Source organism: Hyperoodon ampullatus (genome assembly GCF_949752795.1).
Source record: "Hyperoodon ampullatus genome assembly, chromosome: 19".
Lineage (NCBI taxonomy): Eukaryota > Metazoa > Chordata > Mammalia > Artiodactyla > Ziphiidae > Hyperoodon > Hyperoodon ampullatus.
Window position 1 is genome coordinate 53,821,138 of NC_136932.1, and position 19,207 is coordinate 53,840,344.

General features: G+C 37.4%; 1 protein-coding gene and 1 pseudogene across 2 annotated transcripts in view; one reads left to right on the top strand and one right to left on the bottom strand.

The window, feature by feature from the left end:
• Window positions 1-19,207, bottom strand: part of BRIP1 (BRCA1 interacting DNA helicase 1) — a gene marked incomplete at both ends in the record, with an annotated part of 186,619 nt that overhangs the window by 137,164 nt on the left and 30,248 nt on the right.
• On the top strand, window positions 1,407-3,658 carry LOC307067459 (LYR motif-containing protein 4-like; annotated as a pseudogene). Its single transcript has 2 exons — window positions 1,407-1,503; window positions 3,390-3,658. The product of its transcript is annotated as an LYR motif-containing protein 4-like (transcript).

Genomic DNA, 19,207 nt, shown 5'->3' on the forward strand with positions numbered 1-19,207 from the left:
AGCTAAAAGAAAAATTATACAAAATAGAAACGAAACTATGTAAAGGAATGAAGGGTACCAGAAGTAAGAAATAGGAAGATGAGGGAAGAAATAATTTTCCTGATTTGTAAATTTATTTAAAATAACGGAGGTAGACTTCTGGTTTCCATTTCTGAATATAAATAGCTTGGAAGTCACCACTCCATCCTAACAAGTAAGAAGCTGAAAAGACTGAAAAATCAACAACTTTTCCTGGGTTTGTAAGAGAGGGGAGGACAAACCATTGCCTTTAAGATTGGAGAGACAGACAGGTGAATACAGGGAGTAACAGCACACAGGTTTCCACCAGTGGAAACCAGTGCAGGAACAAGTGCTGCGCTAACAAAACCTGAACTGTAAGTGATGAACTGCTAGAGGCTCAGTATGCATAACTCTCTGAGTTAAAAATTCCAGGGGTGCCCAGTCATGGAGGGCTCCCAAATATTGTGACATTTTCATCCAGGAGCCAGACCAGGTTCCTACAATACACATCAGAGAAATATACCCTCGTGCTCCTAGTAAGGGGAATTGAAAAGGAACCATTTTGAAATACCAGGGCACTCTGTTGTTCTTAACAAAGCCTGCCCTCAGGGGAAACTAGTTAAACAGAGCCTGACCAGCTGGGGTATTATCGGAGTCTAATCTAATACCCAACTTAGCAGTCTAGCAGTCCCAAGGGAAAAAAACAACTCCAGTCCACTCAAGCCATCCTGTCCCACCTAAGGGGGTGAAAAAACTGAGAAACTTCTGTGAAGTTCCCAGTCCAGAGGCACGGGATCACTAAAAGACTAAGACCCAATCATGGGAATATAGAACACTTGCCCTCCCTGCCATATCTCACCACCAAATTACTAAAGGCCTGTTTATAGCAACTTATTTTACTCAGTATGTCATGTCCAGCTAACAAGAAAAAAATTACAAGGCATACCAAAAGGTAAAAAACACAACCTGAAGAGACTGAGCAAGCATCAAAGCCAGTTATGTCAGGGATGTTGGAATTATCATACCAGGAATTTAAAACAACTATGATTAATATGCTAAAGGCTCTACTGGATAAAGCATATAGCACGTAAGAGCAGACAAGCAATGTAAGCTGAGAGACGGACATCCTAAGGAAGAATTTTTTTAATGCTAGGAATAAAACACTGTAGCAGAAATGAAAAATACTTTTGATGGGCTTCTTAGTAGACTGGACATGGCTGACAAAGGACTCTGAGCTAGATATCTCAATAGAATGCTTGAAAACAAAAAACCTAAGAGAACAAAATCTGAAAAAAACAAAACAGAATATCCAAGGACTGTGGGACAACTACAAAAGTTAAGATATGCATAAAGGGAATACTAGAAGGAAAAAAAAGAAAGGAACAGAAGACATATTTGAAGTAATAATGACCAAGATTTTCCCCAAACTGATGTCAAGCACCAAACCACAGATTCAGGAAGCTCAGAGAACACCAAACAAGATAAATGCCCAAAAAATTACATGTAAACATATCATCTTCAAACTACAGAAAATCAAAGATTAAAAAACAAAAAATCCTGAAAGAAACCAGTTACCCACAGAGGAACAAAGATAAGAATTACATCCAACTTCTCCTCGAAGCAAGCAAGCAAGCAAGAAGAGAGTGGAGTGAAATATTTAAAGCATTGACAGAAAAAAAACACCAACCTAAAATTCTGTACCCTGAGAAATTATCTTTCAAAAGTGAAGGAGAAATAATGACTTTCTCAAACAAAAATTGAGGGAATTTGTTGCCAGTAGACCTGATTTTCAAGAAATATTAAAAGAAGTTCTTCAGAGAGAGGAAAAATTATTTATATACATAAAGTAAGGAAGAGTGTGGAAAAAGGAATAGTAAATATGAATTTAAAACTTTCATTTTTCTTATTTGACCTAACATATAACAGTTTGTTCAAAATAATAATACCAATAATATCAATAAATAATAGTATACAGTTGACCCTTAAAACAGGTTTGAACCACACAGTTCCACTTACATAAACTTTTTTCAGTAAATATATTGGAAATTTTTTTGAAGATTTGCAAAAATTTGAAAAAACTCACAGATGAACCATGGAGCCTAGAAATACAAATAAATAAATAAATAGGAAAAAGTATGTCATAAATGCATGAAATATATGTAGATGCTATTCTATCCTTACATAGGCATAAGGTCAGTGATATTTAATATAAAATTAATGTTAGTTTTCTTATTATTTTATAACTTTCAAAGAATTACATTACCATATAATATTCCTCTCTGCTTCATAACTGGATAAACTGCACATCAGCATATCATCACAGGTAAGTGTTTTTTAAAAAAATGTAACAATGTTTCCAATACCATATTATACCTTACAATTTATACCTTACAATTTTGAATGATTCATTCATTAATGTATAGGTCAGGCTACTGTGAAGAAACTGTATCAGTTACACTAAGTTACCATAAAGCAAACATACTGCTGCTTTTTCATTATCAATGTATGAATTTTTATACCTCTAAATAAATATACATTTCTTTTTCACATCATCTTTTCATTTTTGATGTCCAGTGTTAGAAATGCATACAACACCTACAGTGCTTTGTATCATATAAGATAATATTGATGTAGGTATTGACAGATGCTTCATCATCTTATAGATGATGTAAACTTACAGTATTGATACAGTACTGTAGAAATATTTTCTCTTCCTTATGATTTTCTTAATAACATTTTCCTCTCTCTAGCTTACTTTATTGTAAGAATATATATAACATGCAAAATATGTGTTAATTGACTTTATGTTATCTATTGGTAAGGCTTCTGGTCAACAGTAGGCTACTAGTACTTAAGTTTTGGGGGAGTCAAAAATTATACACAGATTTTTGACTGCTGGGGGGTTGGTGCCCCTAACCCCTGCATTGTTCAAGAGTCAACTGTATATGCTTATATATGCATGAAATAAATGACAGCAATGATACAAGGGATGGAGTGAGGAATTAAGATTACACTGTTATTATAAGGTACTCACACTACCCATGAAGTCGTATAGTGTTATGGGAAAGTACATTTGGATTTGCCATAAATACATATTGCAAAACCTAGGGCAACCAGTTAAAAAGGGGAAGGGAGGGAGGGAGGGAAGGAATATGATGGTTATGCTAGAAAGGAGAGAAAATGGAATCAAATAAAACACTTATTTAGTGTCTGTGCCACTGCACAGGGCCAGAGTCCACCTGGGCTAGACACTGGGCCACTACCTGGGCCAAGCCCCACGCGTGCGTCCCACTGGTGCTCCCTGCAGTGGAAGAAGTTCTGCAGGTTGCATTGAACTTGGGACCTCTGCAAAGAAGACCATCTGGGTTTTTTTCGTTCCGAGATTACAGCCTCCAGCCACGCACGAGTGCTGGATATGTACCAGGCAATGCTGAGGGAGGGCAAGCACTTGAGTGCCAACAACTACAGAACTTACACCATCAGGAGGATAAGAGATGTCTTCAGAGAAAATAAGAATCTAAAGGATCCTGTAAAAATTCAAGCCCTAATGAATAAAGCCAAAAGAGACCCTGGGATAATCCACTGACAGGTCCACATTGGCCAACTATATTTGACTGACAAGCTTGTCAGTTAGAATCAAGAGAAGCCCAGGACCTAGGGAGCTGGGACCAGCCACCACCGGCAGCCATGGACCACCTTCAGCATCCATTCTGCTTTGCATGGGGGCTCCCAGAAGACCACGAGTGGCCTTTGCATCAGCTTTAAATAGGTTCTTGCTGTATCTGCCCTAAGAACTGATAAACTGAGTGAGGTTTCCATTCTTCTGCAGCCTTAGTGACAAAGGATGGCTGTCTCTCCTTGGTTCAAGTGCTAGAATGAAGAGCTGGAGCTCCTCAAAAGACTGTTGTGTATTATTGTGTCTCCTCCACCCCACCCCTCTTTTGTAGCTCCTCAGCACTTGTATAGAGCATTTCCAGATTTTGTTTGTTGGTCCTTGACAATAAACTACAAAATGCATAAAAAGAGTGGGAAACAAAAAGAGGAACACAGAACAAAAGCAAAAAATAGAAAACAGTCATAAATATGGTAAATATTAATCCAACCTAATAAATAATCACTTTGAACATCAATGGTCTAAATACACCAATTAAAAGACAAAAATTGTCAGAGAAGATCATAAAACAAGACCCAAATATTTGATGTCTAAAAGAAATCCACTTTAGAGATGAAAAAACTTATAGATTAAAAGTAAATGAATGGAGAAAACTATGACATGCTAACACTAATCAGAAGAAAGCAGAGTACCTATATTAATTTCAGACACAGAAGACCTCAAAGAAAGGAAAGTTATCAGAGATGAAAAAAAAGGGCATTACATAATGATAAAGGGGCCAATTCTCCAAGAAAAAAATACCAATCTTTAACATGTGACAACAGTGTGTCAAACTATATGGAGTAAAAATTAATAGAACTGCAAGAGAAATAGATAAATCCACTATCATAGGTGGAGTTGCTATCAGAAATGGACAAACCTAGCAAGCAGAAAATCACTAAGGACATAGCTGAACTCAACAATATCACCAATCAACTGGATATAACTGACATCTATAGACTACTTCATCCAACAGTGGTAGAATACACATTCTTCCCAACTTCACATGGACCATTTACCAAGATAGACCACATTCTAGAGATAAAACATACTTTAACAAGTTAAAAAAAAATCATAACAATGACTGTACTCAGACCACAATTGAATTAAATTAGAAATCAGTAACAGAAAGATAACTAGAATATCCCAAAACATGTGAGGATTAAACAACACATGGCTAAATAACACATGGATCAATGAAAAAATCCCAAGAGAAATTTAAAAATAGTTTGAGCTTAATGAAAATAAAAACACACCTTATCAAAATACATGGTAGGCAGTGAAAGTAGTGTTGTGAGAAGAATTTATAGCACTGAAAGCATATATTAGAAAAGAAGAAAGATCTAAAGTCAATAATCTAAGCTGCTACCTTAGAAAACTAGAAAAAGAGCAAACTAAATCCAAATTAAGCAGAAGAAAAGAAATAATAATAATTAGAGCTTAAATCAATGAAATTGAAACCAGAAACTCAATGGAGAAAAATCAAACCAAAACCTGCTTCTTTAAAAAAAAATCAATAGGACTTCCCTGGTGGCGCAGTGGTTGAGAGTCTGCCTGCCGATGCAGGGGACACGGGTTCGTGCCCCGGTCCGGGAGGATCCCACGTGCCGCAGAGCGGCTGGGCCCATGAGCCATGGCCGCTGAGCCTGCGCGTCCGGAGCCTGTGCTCCACAACGGGAGAGGCCACAACAGTGAGAGGTCCGTGTACCGCAAAAAAAAAAAAAAAAAAAAAAAAAATCAATAAAATCATTAAGTCTCTAGACAGGCTCACTAAGAAAAAAAGAGAGAAGACAAAAATTACTAATATCAGAAATGAAAGAGCACCATCACTACGGAGCCTACGGACACTAAGGATAATTTTAAAAAAATACTATGAACAACTCTACACCCACAAATTTGATAACCTAATGAAATAGACCAATTCCTTGAAAGATACAATTTGCCAAATCTGACACAAGAAGAAATGGACAATATGAATAGGCCTAGATGTATTAAACAATTAAATCAATAATTAGTAACCTTCCAAAAAGAAAGCACCAGACCCAGACAGGTTCACTTGTGAATTCTACCAAATATTTAAGGAAGAAACTATACCAATTCTCTACAATCTTTTTCAGAAGACAGATGCAGAGGGAATGCTGCCAACTCATTCTATTAGGCCAGCATTACCCTAATACCAAAACCAGGCAAAGACATTAAAAGAAAGCTACACACCAATATCTCCCATGGACACAAATGCAAAAATCCTCAACCAAATAATAGCAAGATAATATTAACAAATTGAAACCAACAATGTGTAAAAAGAATTATAAACTATGACGAAGTGTGATTTATCCCAGCTATGCAGGTTGGTTCAACATTTGAAAATCAACTAATATAATCCATCACACACTGGTGGGTTAAGAAAGAAAAATCACATGATCATATCAATAGCTGCAAAAAAGGATTTGACAAAATCCACACATACATGATAAACACTCTCAGTATACTAGGAATAGAGGAGCACTTCCTCAAGTTGATAAAGAATATATACAAAAAAACCCTAGAGCTAACATCATACTTAATGGTGAGAAACTTAAAAGATTTCTGAGATCAGGTACAAGGCAATGATATTCCCTCTCACCATTTCTTTTCAACTGTATGTCTTTCCTTATGTTATAAGACAAGAAAAGGAAATATAGGTATACAAATTGAGAGGGCTTCCCTGGTGGCTCAGTAGATAAGAATCCTCCTGCCAATGCGTGGGACATGGGTTCGAGCCCTGGTCCAGGAAGACCCCACATGCTGCGGAGCAACTAAGCCAATGCTCCACAACTACTGAGCCTGCGCTCTATAGCCCGCGAGCCACAACTACTGAGCCCATGTGCCACAACTACTGAAGCCCACGTGCCTAGAGCCTGTGCAACAAGAGAAGCCACAAGGAGAGGCTCGCACACTGCAACAAAGAGCAGCCCCCGCTCACCGTGACTAGAGAAAGCCCGCACGCAGCAACAAAGACCCAACGCAGCCAAAAATAAATAAATAAATAAATTTATTTTTTTAAAAATTGAGAAGATATAAAACTGTCTCTGTTAGCCAATCGTCTATGTAGAAAATTTGGAAGTATCAACAAAAAACCTCCTGAAACTAATAAGTGATTATATCAAGGTTCCAGGATACAAGGTTCATTTATAAAGGTCAATTACTTTCCCATATATTAACAATGAACAAGTGGATTTTGGAATTAAAAACACAATACCAATTACATTAGCACCCCCGAAAATGAAATACTTAGGTCTAAATCTGACAAAATATGTACAAGATCTATAGGAGGAAAACTACAAAATTCTGATGAACAAAATCAAAGAACAACAAAAGAAATGCAGAGACATTCCATGTTCATGGACAGGAAGACGCAGTATCATTAAGATGTCAGTTCTTCCCAACTTCATCTATAGATTAAATTCAATCTCAGTCAAGATCCCAGTTAGTAATTTTGTGAATACTGACAAACTAATTCTAAACTGTATATGAAAAGGTAAAAGATCCAAAATAGCCAACACAATACTGAAGGAGAAGAACAAAATTGGAGGACAATGCCACCCAACTTCAACACGAACTATAATCAAGACAGTATGACAGGCAAAAGAACTGACAAATACATTGATGGAACAGAATAGACAGTCCAGAAATAAACCAACATAAATATAGTTAATTGAACTTTGATAAAAGAGCAAAGGCAAAACATTGGAGCAAAGACAGCCTCTTCAACAAATGGCACTGGGACCACTGGACATCCACATGCAAAAAGAATGAACCTAGATCCACATCTCACAACCTACACAAAAATAAACTCAAAGTGAACCCAGACCTAAATGTAAAACACTAAAATATGAAACTCCTAGAAAAGAACAAAGGCAAAAACCTAGATGACCTTGGGTATGGTGCTGACTTTTTAGATATAACACCACAGGCACAATCTGTGAAAGAAATAATTAATAATCTAGATTTCATTAAAATTAAAAACTTCTGCTCTGTGAAAGACAAGGTCAAGAGAATGAGAAGGCAAACCTCAGCCTGGGAAAAGAATGTTTGCAAAAGACATATCTGATAAAGGAATTAACCAAAATATACAAAAAAGCACTCTTAAAACTCAACAAGAAGAAAACAAACAACCCAATTTAAAAATGGGCCAAAGACCTCAGACACCTCACCAAAGAAGACAAAAATGTAGCAAATAGGGGCTTCCCTGGTGGCGCAGTGGTTAAGAATCTGCCTGCTAATGCAGGGGACACGGGTTTGAGCCCTGGTTTGGGAAGATCCCACATGCCACGGAGCAACTAAGCCTGTGTGCCACAACTACTGAGCTTGTGCTCTAGAACCCACGAACCACAACTACTAAGCCCGCATGCCTAGAGCCCGTGCTCCACAAGAGAAGCCACTGTAATGAGAAGCCCTCTCACTGCAACTAGAGAAAGCCTGTGCACAGCAACAAAGACCCAATGCAGTCCAAAAAATTAAATAATTATTTTAAAATGTAGCAAATAGGCTTCCCTGGTGGCGCAGTGGTTGAGAGTCCGCCTGCCGATGCAGGGGACGTGGGTTCGTGCCCCGGTCCGGGAGGATCCCACATGCCACGGAGCGGCTGGGCCCGTGGGCCATGGCTGCTGAGCCTGCGCATCCGGAGCCTGTGCTCCACAGTGGGAGAGGCCACAACAGCGAGAGGTCCACGTATCGCAAAAAAAAAAAAAAAAAAATGTAGCAAATAAGCATATGAAAAGATGCTCAACATCATATGTCATTAGACTAATGCATGTTAAACAACGAGATACTACCACACACTTATTAGAATGGCTAAAATCAGGAAAAATGACAACAGCAAATGCTGACAAGAATGTGGAGATCTGGAACAAAAGGAATTCATTCATTGCTGGTGGAATGCAAAGTAGTACAGCCACTTCAAAAGAAAGTTTGGCAGTCTCTTACAAAACTAAACCTACTCTTACCATATGATCAAGCAGTCATGCTCCTTAGTATTTACCCACAGGAGGTGAAAACATATGCCCACACAAAACCTGCACACAAATGATGAGAGCAGCTCTATTCATAACTGTCAAAACTTAGAAGCAATCACTATGTCCTTCAATAGGGGAATGGATAAATAAACTGTGGTACATCCAGACAATGGAATATTACTTAGCACTAAAAGGAAATGAGCTATTAAGCCATAAAAAGACAAGGAGGAAACTTAAATATTACTACATACTGAAGGGCTGTAGTCCGAAGGGCTACATACTGTATGATTCCAACTATATATGCCATTCTGGAAAAGGCAAAACTATGGAGACAGTACTAAGATCAGCGATCCACAGTGGTTTGCAGGGAGAGAGGGAAGGGATGAATAGGCAGAACACAAAGGATTTTTCGGGCAGTGAAAATACTCTGTATGATATAATGGTAGATAGATGTTATTATACATGTGCCCAAACCCATTAAATGTACAGCACCCAGAGTGAATGGTAATGTAAACTATGGACATTGGGTGATTATGACCTCTCAATGTAGGTTCATCAGTCGTAAGAAATGTATCATTCTGGTGGGGGATGTTGATAATGAGGTGGCTGGGGAAGGGCATATATGGAAAATCTGTGTACCCTCCCTTCAATTTTACAGTGATCCTTAAACTGCTTTATAAAGTCTCAATTAAAAATTCGTAATTGGGCTTCCCTGGTGGCGTAGTGGTTGACAGTCTGCCTGCCGATGCAGGGGACACGGGTTCATGCCCCGGTCTGGGAAGATCCCACATGCCGCGGAGCGGCTGGGCCCGTGAGCCATGGCTGCTGAGCCTGCGCGTCCGGAGCCTGTGCTCCGCAACGGGAGAGGCCACAACAGTGAGAAGCCCGTGTACCACACACACACACACAAAAAGTAATTAAAAAAATAACTGATGATTTAAGGGAAAAAATAATAATAAAATACTCTATGGTTCACAATACATACAAAAGTATGTAACAAAAATTACCAGAGTGGAGTCAATATGGCAGAGTAGGAGGACACAGAGTTTGCGTCTCCTCACAACTAGGGCACCTCCCAGGCACTGGTGGGGGACCACGGACACCTAAGGGAATGGGAAGAACCCCCGAGCAACAGAGTAGGACAAGGGGAGAGGAGAACTGGAGGTTGGATGGGACCGGCACCCCTGAGGGGTGGCTGCAGGAGGGGATGGGTTCCCACGCTCAGGAGGGGCCCACTCACAATGAAGGGATCAGTGGGGACAGGGAGAGACCCTCGGGGGATTAGAGGACTGGAAGAGAATAGGCCAGCATTTCCCCTGCCCACTTGAGCCACCAGGAGCCTACTAAGGTCCCAGGCTTGATCCTCTGCCCTCTTGAGGCCCCGTCCAGCCACGCTGGGCCTAAGTCCTGTCCCCGCACCCCCACCCAGGGCCTTATCTTTGCACTACACCACGGCCACCTCTGGCCATGAGGGTCCTGAGGCTAGACCCTGCCCCACCTAATCCCCACCCCCACCTAGACTCCATCCCCCACAGCCAAGGGATTTGCAGGCACTTTTTTCTTTTTCCATTTTTTTTTCTTTTTCTTTTTGTGGTTGTGGTTCTGTTTTACCTTGTTGTTGTTGTTTCACTTATATTTTCATTTTTTCTAATAAATTTTTTTATTTTTATAATTTGATTTTATCTTTTATTCTTTGTTATTGTTCTGCTCCTTTTGGTTTGTTCCCCCCTCTGTTCCTTTTGCTGTTGTGGTTCTGTTTAACCCTGTTGTTTTTGTTTCACTTATATTTTTATTTTTTCTAATATATTTTCTATTTCTCTAATATTATTTTATTTTTTATTCTTTGTTATTGCACTGCTTTTTTTTTTTTCTTTTGTCACGCTGTGGCTGGCGGGATCTTGGTTCCCAGGCAAGAGGTTAGGCCTCAGTTCCTGTGGTGGGAGTGCCAAGTCCAAACTGCTGGACTAAAAGAGAACCTCAGACCTCAGGGAATATTCATCAGAGTGAGGTCTCCCGGAGATCCTCATCTCAGGACCAAGACCCGGCTCTACCCAACAGCCTAAAATTTCCAGTGCTGGATGCCTCAGGTCAAAGAATCAGTAAGACAGGAACACAGGCCCAGATATCAAAAAAAAAAAAAAAATTAGAGAACCAAAGAATATGTTACAGATGAAGGGGCCAGGTAAAAACCTACAGACCAAATAAATGAAAGGAAATAGGCAACCTACCTGAAAAAGAATTCAGAGTAATATTAGTAAAAATGATCCAAAATCTCAGAAACAGAATGGAGGCAAGGACGGAGAAAATACAAGAAATGTTTAACAAAGACCTATAAGAACTAAAGAACAAAGAGTGATGAACAACACAATAACTGAAATGAATAATACACTAGAAGGAATCAATAGCAGAATAACTGAGGCTGAAGAACGAATAAGTGAGCTGGAAGATAGAATGATGGAAATAACTGCCAAGGAGCAGAATAAAGAAAAAAGAATGAAAAGAATAGAGGACAGTTTCAGAGATCTCTGGGACAACATTAAACACACCAACATTCAAATCACAGGGGTCCCAGAAGAAGAAGAGAAAGACAAAGGGTCTGAGAAAATATATGAAGAGATTATGGTGGAAAACTTCCCTAACATGGGAAAGGAAATAGCCAACCAAGTCCGGGAAGTGCAGAGTCCCTACAGGATAAACCCAATGAGAAACACACCAAGACACATAATTATCAAACGAACAAAATTTAAAGAGAAAGAAAAAAATATTAAAAGCAGCAAGGGAAAAGCAACAAATAACATACAAGGGAATCCCCATAAGGTTATCAGCTGATTTTTCAGCAGAAACTCTGCAGGCCAGAAGGGACTGGCAGGACATATTTAAAGTGATGAAAGGGAAACACCTACAACCAAGATTACTCTACCCAGCAAGGATCTCATTCAGATTCAACAGAGAAATCAAAACCTTCACAAACAAGCAAAAGCTAAGAGAATTCAGCACTCCCAAACCAGCTTTACAACAAATGCTAAAGGAACTCTAGGAGGGAAACACAAGAGAGGAAAAAGACCCACAAAAACAAACCCAAAACAATTAAGAAAATGGTAATAGGAACATACATATCGATAATTACCTTGAATGTAAGTGGATTAAATGTCCAACCAAAAGACACAGACTGGCTGAATGGATACAAAAACAAGACTCATATATATGCTGTCTTACAAGAGACCCACTTCAGACCTAGGGATACATACAGACAAAAAGTGAGGGGCTGTAAAAAGATATTCCATGTAAATGGAAATCACAAGAAAGCTGGAGTAGCAATATTCATATCAGATAAAATAGACTTTAAAATAAAGACTGTTAAAAGAGATAAGGAAAGGCACTACATAATGATCAATCCAAGAAGAAAATATAACAATTATAAATATTTTTGCACCCAACTTAGCAGCATCTCAATACATATGGCAAATGCTAACAGGGAAATCTACATTTTCCCACAAAAGCGGATATTGACAATAACACAATAACAATAAGGGACTTTAACACTCCACTTACACCAATGGACAAGTCATCCAGACAGAAAATAAATAAGAAAACACAAGCTTTAAATGACACAACAGAACAGATAGATTTAATTGATATTGATAGGACATTCCACCCAAAAGCAGCAGAATACACTTTCTTCTCAAGTGCACACAGAACATTCTCCAGGATAGATCACATCTTGGGTCACAGATCAAGCCTCGGAAAATTTAAGAAAACTGAAATCAAATCAAGCATCTTTTCTGACCACAACACTATGAGATTAGAAATCAATCACAGGAAAAAAAACTGGAAAAAACACAAACACATGGAGGCTGAACAGTGTGCTGCTAAATAACCAAGAGATCACTGAAGAAATTGAAAAGGAAATAAATAATACCTAGAAACAAATGACAACAAAAACATGAAGACCCAAAACCTATGGGATGCAGCAAAAGCAGTTCTAAGAGGAAAGTTTATAGCAATTCAATCTCACTTCAAGAAACAAGAAAAATCTCAAATAAACAATCTAACCTTACACCTAAAGCAATTACAGAAAGAAGAACAAAAAAACCCCCAAAGTTAGTAGAAGGAAAGAAACCATAAAGATCAGAGCAGAAACAAATGAAATAGAAATGAAGAAAACAATAGCAAAGGTCCATAAAATTAAAAGTTGACTCTTTGAGAAGATAAACAAAATTGATAAACTTTTAGCCAGACGCATCAAGAAAAAAAGGGAGAGGACTCAATCAATAAAATTGGAAATGAAAAAGGAGAAATTACAACTGACACTGCAGGAATACAAAGGATCATAAGAGACTACTACAAGCAACTATATGACAATAAAATGGACAACCTGGAAGAAATGGACATTCTTGGAAAGGTACAACCTTCCAAGACTGCACCAGGAAGAATTAGAAAATATAAACAGACAAATCACAAATAATGAAATTGAAACTGTAATTAAAAATCTTCCAACAAACAAAAGTCCAGGACCAGATGGCTTCACAGGTGAATTCTATCAAACATTTAGAGAAGACCTAACACCTATCCTTCTCAAACTCTTCCAAAAAATAGCAGAGGGCGGAACACTCTCAAACTCGTTCAACAAGGCCACCATCACCCTGATACCAAAACCAAAGATATCACAAAAAAAGAAAACTACACACCAATATCACTGATGAACATAGACATAAAAATCCTCAAGAAAATACTAGCAAACTGAATCCAACAACGTATTAAAAGGATCATAACCTAACACCATGATCAACTGGGGTTTATCCCAGGAATGCAAGGATTCTTCAATAAATGCAAATCAATCAATGTGATACACCATATTAACAAATTGAAGAATAAAAACTATATATCTCAATAGATGCAGAAAAAGCTTTTGAGAAAATCAACACCCATTTATGATAAAAACTCTCCAGAAAGTGGGCATAGAGGGAACCTACCTCAACATAATAAAGGCCATATTTGACAAACCCACAGCAAACATCATTCTCAATGGTGAAAAACTGAAAGCATTTCCTCTAAGATCAGGAACAAGACAAGGACTCCACTCTCGCCACTATTATTCAACATAGTTTTGGAAGTCCTAGCCGTGGTAATCAGAGAAGAAAAAGAAATAAAAGGAATCCAAATTGGAAAAGAAGAAGTAAAACTGTCACTGTTTGCAGATGATATGAGACTATACATAGAAAATCCTAAAGATGCCACCAGAAAACTACTGGAGCTAATCAACGAACTTAGTAAAGTTGAGGGATACCAAGTTAATGCACAGAAATCTCTTGCATTCCGATACACTAACAACAAAAGATCAAAAAGAGAAATTAAGGAAACAATCCTATTTACCATCGCAACAAAAAGAATAAAATACCTAGGAATGAACCTACCTAAGGAGGCAAAAATACCTGTACTCAGAAAATTATAAGACACTGATGAAAGAAATCAAAGATGACAACAGATGGAAAGATACACATGTTCTTGGATTAGAAGAATCAATATTGTGAAATTGACTATACTACTCAAAGCAATCGACAGATTCAATGCAATCTCTATCAAATTACCAATGGCATTTTTCACAGAATTAGAACAAAAAATTTTATAATTTGTATGGAAACACAAAAGACCCCAAATAGTCAAAGCGAATGCTGTGAAAGAAAATGGGAGTTGGAGGAATCAGGCTCCCCAACTTCAGATTATACTACAAAGCTACAGTAATCAAGACAGTATGGTACTGGCACAAAAAGAGAAATATAGATCAATGGTACAAGATAGAAAGCCCAGAGATAAACCCACGCACCTATGGTAACCTAATCTATGACAAAGGAGGCAAGAATATACAATGGAGAAAAGACACCCTCTTCAATAAGGGGTGCTGGGAAAACTGGACAGCTACATGTCAAAGAATGAAATTAGAACACTACCTAACACCATACACAAAAATAAACTCAAAATGGATTAAAGACCTAAATGTAAGATTGGACACTATAAAACTCTTAGCGGGAAACAGAGGAAGAACACCCTATGACATAAATCACAGCAAGATCTTTTTTGACACATTTCCTAGAGTAATGAAAATAAAATAAAAAATAAGCAAATGAAACCTATGAAACTTAAAAGCTTTTGCACAGCGAAGGAAACCATAAACAAGACGAAAAGACAACCCTCAGAATGGGAGAAAATATTTGCAAATGAAGGAATGGACAAATCTCGGAAATATACAAACAGCTCATGCAGCTCAATATCAAAAAAAGAAACAACCCAATCAAAAAATAGGCAGAAGATCTAAATAGACATTTCTACAAAGAAGACATACTGATGGCCAAAAGGCACATGAAAAAGATGCTCAACACCACTAATTATTAGAGAAATGCAAACCAAAACTACAATGAGGTATCACCTCACACTGGTCAGAATGGCCATCATCAAAAAATCTACAAACAATAAATGCTGGAGAGGGTGTGGAGAAAAGGGAACCCTCTATCACTGCTGGTGGGAATGTAAATTGATACAGCCACTGTGGAGAACAGTATGCACGTTCATTGAATAACTAAAAATAGAACTACCATATGACCCAGCAATCCCACTACTGGGCATATACCCTGAGAAAACCATAATTCAAAAAGTCATATGTACCCCAATGTTCATTGCAGCACTATTTACAATAGCCAGGACATGGAAACAATCTAAACGTCCATTGACAAATGAATGGATAAAGAAGACGTGGTACATATATATAATATATATTACTCAGCCATAAAAAGAAATGAAATTGGGTCATTTGTAGAGATGTGGATGGACCTAGAGTCTGTCATACAGAGTGAAGTAAGTCAGAAAGAGAAAGACAAATACCATCTATTAACACATATATATGGTATCTAGAAAAATGGTACAGATGAACCTACCTGCAGGGCAGGAGTAGAGACACTGGCATAGAGTACGAACGCGTGGACACAGGGTGGGAAGGGGAGGGTGGGATGAATTGGGAGATGAGGTTTGACATAAATACAGTATTTTACTAAATGTGTAAAATAAATAGCTGGTGGGAACCTGCTATATAGCACAGGGAACTCAGTTCGGTGCTCTGTGATGACCTAGATGGGGGGGGTCCAAGCAGGAGGGGATATATGTAAACATAGGGCTGATTCACGTAAATGTACAGCAGAAACTAACACAACATTGTAAAGCAATTACAGCCCAATAAAAAAATTACATATGAGAAAGTGGAAATGAAAGTATAGTGGGAGAAAGTTTTTATACACTGTATGTCAGCAGTTCCCAACCTGTTTGGCACCAGGGACCAGTTTTGTAGAAGACAATTTTTCCACAGATTGAGGGGGATGGTTCAGGCGGTAATGCGAGCAATGGTTCAGGCGGTAATGCGAGCAATGATGGGGATGATTCAGGTGGCAATGCGAGTGATGCGGAGTGGCAGATGAAGCTTCTCTCACTTGCTCACCACTCACCTCCTGCTGTGCAGCCCGGTTCCTAACAGGCCGTGGGGGTTGGGGACCCCTGCTGTATGTGAAGTAAAATATTTGAAAGTACATGATAAATTTAAGACGGAAATTGTAAACCTCAGAGAAACCCCAAAACAAATAAGCTAAGAGTTATACTAAGAAGAAAATGGTGGAGAAAAGATGGAATCCTAAAACATGTTCAACTGATCCAAAAGAAGGTCAAAAAAAATTTTAAGGCAAATAAGGAACAACTGAGACATACTGATTATTATATTAAATGTATAGGGTATGAATACTCCCATTAAAAGGCAGGGTTTGTCAGAGTGGATAAAAAAGGAAGATTGAACGATGTACAAGAAACCCATTTTAAGTGTAAAGACACAGATAAGTTAAAAGTAAAAGGATGAAAAAAGATATACTACTCAAACACTAATCATAAGAAAGCCAGAGTGATTTGATTAATTAGGCAAAATAGATTTCAGAACAAAGACATTTGCTAACGACAGATGGGTTAATTCATCAAGAAGACATAATCTTAAATGTTTATACAACTAATATCAGAGCTTAAATTCCAGGAAGCGAAAATTCATAGAATTGAAAGAAACAAATCCACAATTATAGGGCCTTTAGCACTCTTCTCTACTTTACAAGTAGACGAAAAAAATCAGTAAGGTTATAGAAGACATGAACAACATAATCAGCCAACTTGAGCCAACTGACATTTATAGACTACTACACCAAATAACAGAGTAGTAGTCTATAAATGAATATACATTTTTCCTAAGAATTTAGAGCTTTCACTGATTATTAAATTGAAGGGAGTTGGAATCATATAAAATATGTTCTCTAACCACACAAATCACAAATAAATAAGAGAAACATATCCGGGGAAAAAACTAAACTATTTAGTATTTATTTATTGTAAATAAATCTTGGGTCAGAAAAGAAATCAAAAGGAAAATGAGATAAAATGTAACATAATATCAAAATCTGTGTGATGCGCGTAAAGCAGAAGGAAATGTACAGCTTTCAATGGTTGTTTTAGGGGGGGAAAAGGACCAAAATCAATTATCTAAGATTCAACCTCAAGAAATTAGAAAAAGAGTATAAATCTAAAAAAAGTAAAATGAAGGACATAAAGACAGAAGTAGAAATCAATGAAATAGAAAATGGAAAAATCATTAAAGAAAAATCAACAGAAACAAACCGTTTTTTTAAGATAATAAAATGTATACATCTCTACCTAGATTGATCAAAAAACAGAGAAAAAAATGCGAATTCTGAGTATCAGAAATGAAGAGGGCATATCACTATAGATCCTACAGTTTTTTTTAAAAAGGAGAATATTTTGAATATTATGCCAATAAATTTAAAAACTTGACTGAAATGGACAAATTTCTTGAAAGATATAATTACCAAAACCAACTCAAGGAGCAACAGAAAATCTGAATAGTCCTATATTTATTAAAGAAATTAAATGTGTAAGTGAAACCCTTTCCAAAAATAAGATGCAAGGCCCAGATGGCTTCACTGGTGAATTCTATCAAAAATTTAAGAATACCAATACTTCCAATTCATAAGGTCAGCATTACCCTCATATCAAAACCAGACAAAAATAACACACATACACAAAACACTAAAGACCAATATCTTTATTAGCAGAGATGCAAGAAATCCTTAAGAAAACTTGGCAAGTCAAATCTAGCAATATATAAAAAGGTACTGAACCATGACCAAGTGGGTTTTATTCCAGCTTTCATTTGAATGTGAGGTTGGGTCAGCATCCAAAAACCAAACAATGTAATTCAACATATCCACAGGATATAGGAGTAAAACCATATGATCCTACTAATGGATGCAATAAAATTAAAAATACAAAATTCAACACTCATTCATTACAAAACTTTCAGAAAACTAGGAATAGAAGAGGGCACTTCCCTGGCGGTCCAGTGGTTAAGACTCCACACTTCCAATGCAGGGGGGCACAGGTTCAACCCCTGGTCAGGGAACTAAGATCCCACAAGCTGCACAGTGCAGCCAAAAAAAAAAAAAAGAAAGAAAAAAGAAAAAAACTAGGAACAGAAGGAAACTTCCTCAACCTGATAAAGACCATATACAAAACACCTACATCAAACATCATTCTTAATGGTTTTGTTTCCCCCTAAGATTTGTACAAGGCAAAGATGTCTACTCTCACCACTCCAATTCAACCTTGGCATATCCTAGCCACTGAGATAAAACAAGAAAACATATTAAAAGCCAAACACTAAAAGAAGTAAAATGTTTATTAGAGATTGAAAACATACAGCTCTGTATTCTTAGGAAGTCCTATAAAATCTCCAAAAATATCAGCTAGAACCAAAAAGTGACTTAGCAAATTTGCAGGTTACATGGTCAATATAAAAAAATGAATTCTATTTCTATAATAGCAACACAAAGGAAATTATAAGTGGAATCATACAGTATTTGTCATTTTCTAACTGGCTTATTTCTCTTAGCATAATATCTTCAATCTTTGTTGTAGCATGTGTCAGAATTTCCTTCCATTTTAGGGCTAAGTATTCCATGTATATACCACATTGGTTTATCCATCCATCTCTCGACAGACACATAGGTTCTTTTCATCCTTTGGGTCTTGTGAATAACACTGCTATGAACATTGGTGTACAGGTATGTGTTTCAATACCTGCTTTCAATCCTTTGGGATATATACCTAGAAATGGAATTTCTGGATTATATGGTAATTCTATTTTTAACTTTTTGAAAAAGTGGGAATAGATTTTTCACCAAAAATTATAAAAAAGAAGAAACTTAGAAAGAACTCTCTGGTGTTGAACAGGAATTGGATGTGTTGTTATAAATACATAATTTTGAACATATAAATAGAGAAAAATATAAATATATATCTGTAAGTATATATTTGTCTGTGTGTGTGTTCACGTGTGTATATACACACATATTACAAAGACACGTATTGCCTAATTCCGTCTGCTGAAAGGGCCTGGAACAGCAACCCCAATAGCAGTGGGCAAAGCCAATGCTGAAAACTTGGCTTCTTTAAGTATTTAAAAGAAACC